Below are 6351 nucleotides of genomic sequence, written 5' to 3'. Positions count from 1 at the left end.
TTAAATTTTATATATGATATCTTTACCCTCTAGAGCACGGTGGATCAGTTTTTATTGCCTGTTGTTCTTGCTTTTCAATCATATTTGTTATCTCCTCATGTGTCAGAATGTTTTGATTATGTACCAGTAGGTGAAAACTTATGACAATATATAAATCTTTTAAAATTAAAAATATGAAAAAATATATGAGTAATTCATGGCCAAAGATATGTTACTTTGGTCTAAAAAATATTGTTTGCTTCTGACATACAGTTAGTAGGGATACCAGCAATCTCAGATCTCCTTACTGAAGTTTTAAGGAATGAGGTGATTTGCAGCCAAAGACCCCATCAGGCCAGATCTACTTCTGAATTACCCTGTATTCCTAGGGCCTAGCCCTTCATGTTACCAACCCAAGGCCTGGTGGTTTTATCAGGCTCCTCATGAAAAGTTCTGAACTCCAAATATTATGTACCTGCTCAGCTTCTTAACCTTTCAGTTGCTTCTTTCAAAATTGACAGACACTCCTAGAGTATAATGGACCTAAGTGCCAGCTTCATCTCTCTTAATTTCTGTTTGCTTCTAGATGGTGGCCTCATAATTATTCACTACTTTGCTAGCTCTTAGATAGTTTTAAAGAGATGATTTTAATATTTTGTCCAGTTTTCTTTTTTTCTTGTATTATTTCTTTTGGGATATTTGATCTCAATCACCTAGACCATCTTGCCAGAAACAGAAGTTTTTATTACACTTTGTTATTTTTTCTCCCCTTAGACATCTAAATCTCAGTTTCTCAAACTTTCCTCCTGCAAAAGTTCTTACCTCCTAGAGTATTTTTTAAGATAGAATATGGAAAATGCGAGAGGCTAAATTTGGCAGACACTCTTGGTTTTCTCCCCAACAGATATCTTTCCTTCCTTGTAAATAAAATCTCAGTTTTACTCTTGCACCAATACACTCATCCCCTGGCCATGAGGTTTTAATTAAGCCGAATAGAATAAATAATCCTATTTCTCTGGTAGGTAGCTCAGAGTTGGTCAATGGGATATAAGAAGTCTTCTGAGGAATTGGTCTTATCCTCTCTTCACCTCCACTAAAAGACAGAGCCACACTTTTTATGTCCTCACTCACTTTCTTTTTTTTGAGGTACTTTTTTTTGTGAGAATAGGACACAAGAGTTGTTGCGCTAACCTGTGATAATGAGATAAACACTTGAGTGACTGTAGAACAGGATGACAGCATAAGCTGAGGTTCTTGTTGATATTGTTAAGATGCTGGGCCAACCTTTCAAGTCTCCTAACTCTGAATTTCTTATTCGCAATAATGGATCCTTATTATTACCACTTTTAATTAGGAATAGTTATTTGTAACAAAACATATCCCAGTGAATATATAGTAAACTCTGAATAGTGTCTCGAAGTTACTAAGGAATGCCTCTTTGTCTGGACCAATCACCCACATTCTGAGCAGACATTCTATGGCAAAGCTCTGAGGGCTTCTGTTCTCAAGAAACAAGTCGGCCTTTGTTCCTTCAGTACTTACTGGACTTTTCTCTCCTGTCCATTCTGTTTCCATCTCCAATGCTAAAAATGTAAACTTAGTTCTTTCCTGAGTTAAGCCCCATTACATTTCTGTCAAAACATGGGTAATGTTATTTTTCTCTGTCAAGGAGGTTTTATTTTTCCCTCCAGATGAATACATTCTTCCTCCTTAAATATTTCAAAGAGACATCCAATCTTTTGTCTGAAACTGAGCCTCACTTTAATGACTAGGAAGCCTGACCTCCTCCAATGGTAAGGCCTGAGAAAGGACAGGATTCTGCATGTGGGACCCTTCTCTTCTAAATTATTTCCTGGTGCCTCTCTGTGAGAAATACTGAAGAAAAGCATGAAAAGTTATAAAATTGCATGACAAAGTGAAATTAGGTGTGTGTGAATACTTTTGTTTATATATACTAGGTGGGGACTTTGCTTTTTCTTAGAAATGCTTTTCTAAAATCAAGCATGATCCAAGCAAAGCTGCCTTCTCCTGAGTTTTTCACCTAGGGTGGTATGTACAGTATTTAAGAGATGGGGCTAGAAAATGCTCAGCTGTAGGGTTGTGATTCTTTCACTTTAGAGCAAGTAAGCCCTGCGTTCTCCTCAAAGTGAGCTTTGTGCATTGATTTTTAAGCAGTGTAAGAGGACTCTTCAGTTGTCCCCGTGAAGCGGCCTAGGGAAGAATTCAAGATGTGGCCAGTGACTGCTGGCATGAGCCCAGCTACATGAGGGACAGTTTGGTTCAATATGATTAGGGAATGTTCCTGAAATTATCTCATTAAAAATCTGTCATTCTCCCTTCTGGGCTGACAGTTGATAAAGAGTTTAACGAATATGCATTTTGATAGGCAGATAGCCTCTTCTTCATTTGCTGAATTTGTCCTTCATCAGATAAAGTCTAGACAAAGGACCCCTGGCATCATTCTGTGTCTATCTGACCAGAGAAACCATCTGAATTAATGGTCCAGCTGACCTATCTGCAGAGGCCTCTAGGCCAGACTCTGTAGAAGGGAGGAGAGGCCGCAGGCTATTAGGATTTGCAGTTTCCTGATATGCACTGCTGAGCCTAAGGGCTGGCTTTAGACAACTTTGTTAAATTGATAGTTTGTTATCATTAACATATTACTATGTATCTACTTAACATTCTGACGCAGATTGCCCCCAAGCCTGCTCCTCTCTGTATTCCCATTTCAGTCTGTGGCAACTCCATTCTGCCTGTTGCTCAGGCCAGAACGTTTGCTATAGTCCTTGACTCCACTGTTTTTCTCACACACCACATCTAACTCACCAGCAAATCCTATTGGCTGTACTTTCAGAGTTCATTCAGAATTTAACTGCCATCACTGTAATCTGAGCAATCATCTCTCCCTGATTATTTCAAAGGCATCCTGAATCATCTTCCTACTCCCACCCTGCCCCATTTCAAGCTATTCTCGAAATAGCAGATTTATCTCTAAAAATACAGTACAGATTATTCCTTCCTTCAATCTTCCAGCTAACTCTCGAGCTCATATCGTACCATGCCCCCTCTCATTCACTCTTCTGCTTCACCATCATTTCCTCCTTCCTGGTCCTCAAACATGCCTGGAGTATTGTCACCCTAGGACATTTGCATTTGTTTCCTTTGCCTGGACCGCTGTTCTCCCAGATATTATCACTTCCCTCACTTCTTTTCTCATATGTCACTTTCTCTATTGATGCCTTCCCTAGCCCCTTATGTAAAAATTTACCTTCCTTAGTATCTCCCTGTTTACTGCTTTGTTTTCCCCCTTAGCACTTCCCGCCATCTGGCAAACTATTTTTTACTTATTTATCTTGTTTGTGGATGTGTTCTTCCAGTAGAATATATGGCTGATGACAGTAGACAATTTCATCTTTTTATTTACTGAAGTATCACCAGCATCTAGGACAGTTTGTGGCAAATAAATGTGTTGCAATGTTCTCAAGTAGGGGACAGCCACCTGTTTTTGTAAATAAAGTTTTATTGGAATATAGTCACATCTATTCTTTTATATTTTGTCTCTGGCTCCTTTTGAGGCATACTGCCAGAGACTGTGTGTTCTATAAGTTTAAAATATTTACTATTTGGCTGTTTCAGAAAATTTGTTGCCAAATTCTGCTCTCAAGGATTTTACAATGTAGTTGGGGAAATAGGATTAGTAACTTCTGGAAGACAGTTATCCATGGGTCTTATGTTCCTGTTCCTGTCCATCTTTCGAGCGGAGGCACTGATTGCCTTTTTTTGTGTGTGTATTTCTTTTCAAGGAAGTTTGTTTAGCAGACAACCTTAGAAGATACAGTGTCTTCCTCTAGAGGAAAGGGCAAGTATGCCAACTGACTATTTTAAAAGATTCAAGTTTCTCAAGCTCAGGATTTCTTTCCTGTAATGTTAACCAATGTGTGTTCAGGTATCTCTGGCCTCTGAATCATCCAGTGGGAACTGGGGCTCAGGGAACCAGCACAAGAAAAGCTGATGTTCCAGCTGCTGCTTTTGCTGCAAGTAATAAAATATTTTGTCTTCGACCAGATATCTCATAACTTCTGCCAACATCCACGAAACTGTGGGAGGCTGACTGGCTAGCTTGCAAGTAAGATCTTTGACCCTTCACAATTTTTGACAGTTTTTAAAAAATATCCTGAGAAGGTGGAAGTGATAGATGTTCAACCTCCAGGGCTGACTGGGAGAGAAGACTTGATAAAGGAGGTTTTATAGGGGACAAAGAAAAGCAGAAAACATAATGAGTTAAAAGAAAATGAGAGAGTTGATGAAACATGATCCCAGAGATGTGGAGGAAAGGGGCCAAAGAGTACGTATGGAGGAATAGCACTAGCTAAGGGAGAGGGCCATCTATTCCATCCTCTGAGACAGGTTTGAAAAGAATGGATGGACTAGATATTGATGAGAAGGTAAGACTTAACTATACAGGCAGGAAGGGAGAGGATAGTTCAGATAAAGAGAGTAAGGACAATGGGGACAGGGAGGGTTCCAGATACTTGGGAGCTTTGAATGACATGCAAGTGGTGTGGAGATTTACTAATATGAGGATAAAGCAAAAAGGTATTTCAGAAAGATTAGTTTGGTCCATGTGCAGAATATTTTGAGATGAGAGTCTAGAATGGAGAGATTAGTTAGGAGACATTTAAAAACTGTATAGTGTTTCATCAACTATTTCTGACAGGTTAAAGTTATAAAGAGTAAAATGTAAACAAACAAACAAAAAACCCTGTATGTCCACAATCCCTTTAAGAAATAAAACATAAATACAGTCGAAGACTTCTTTGTATCCCTCTCTAGGCACTTTCCCCTTCTCACCCCCATTCCCCATCCCCTGCTGAGTAACCATAATAATAATTTTGGTATTTATGAATTCCTGCTTTAAAAACATATTTTTACCAAATTCTTTTACTAACCAATGATATTATTATTTGCATGATATGAAATATTTGTCAAAAGGATATCATTTGAATGTATTCTTGTGATGTTGCTATTTTAGCACACATTTTGTTGTGAAAATCATCCATGTTATGTAGCTTTGGTTTATTCATTTTCACTGTTGCATACTTATTCCATGTGTAACTATACCAGAATCGATTAGTTCTCTTGTTGATGAACATATAGATGTTTTCTAGTTTTTTATTATTCTGGTCAATGCTGAAGTGAAGATTTTGTGATTTCTCTGTGAACGTGTATGAGAATTCTTAACGGCATTTCTCTTAAGAATGAAATTTCTGGGTTATAAGATATGCCAATAGGAAGGGTATTGGAATAGTGTAGGTGAGAAATAATTGAATCAGACTAGATTTAGGTAATGATTTAGGAAGGAATAAAACTTTAGTAGGCATATAGGATAGCACTCGAGGACTCAGAGATGTGGGGGAGAAAAAGAAGTTAGATTTAAGAATGACACTGAGGTTATATGCGGGGGATGGATCAGGAAAATAATGCTACTTCAGACAGAAATGGGAATGTATGGAAGAATGCTGCTCTGAGGGTATACGTTTAAGGCATGTCTAGTTAGGTTTGTTATGGGAATTGCAATGTATATAATTTAGATTTCCAGCAGATGATTTAAGATTTAAAATTAAATCTTGAGAGAAACAAATAGTATCAGAGATGTAATTTATATGCTATTTTTATGGATGTTATACTTAAAACTATGTGAGAGTAGGGGCTCTATATAAGAGAAGGTAAATAGAACAAGAAGATAACCAACACAGCAGTGCCAGTAGAATGCTGTGACAGATTACACTATTGATAACAATTCATATTCGCTTCCTTATACAAGGGTCCTCACCTACTCCCATGTAATCTTTTGTGCCTCCTGAGGGAGGAGCGTACATCCCAGTTTCATTGACTCTGGGTTTGGCCACATGGTATACTCGGGCTAATCTCATGTGAACAAACGTGAAGAATGTTTTTTCTAAGGAGAACTATGAGAACTGTTCCTTTAACCTAGGTTCCAGAGCTGCAACCAACCTGCATTTTGTGCATGACATTGCTTTACCCAAATTAGGTCATTACTTCACCCAAACTGACTAATTCAACTTATAGGCACAGAAGCAAATTTGCAAGGAGTTAAAGATCGAATGTTTGTGAAAAAATTAACATTATTTTTGTCTAATTTTGTGAGAATTCTAGTGGTTAAAAAAAAAAGGAGAGACAGATGTGGTAAAAACACTTAATACTCTCCCATATTCAATTCACTCTCTCCTCCAAACAGAATCCTTGAAGTTAGCCATGACCATAGAAATTGCATCAGCCAGTAAAACGTCTGCAAAAGGGACATTTTCAGTGCTGGGTAGAAGCATTTAAGGAGCTGATATAGTTCTCCAC

This window comes from Pteropus alecto, unplaced genomic scaffold (assembly GCF_000325575.1).
Source record: "Pteropus alecto unplaced genomic scaffold, ASM32557v1 scaffold270, whole genome shotgun sequence".
NCBI lineage: Eukaryota > Metazoa > Chordata > Mammalia > Chiroptera > Pteropodidae > Pteropus > Pteropus alecto.
The sequence above is the reverse complement of the archived record's forward strand: the minus strand, read 5'-3'. Positions refer to the sequence as shown.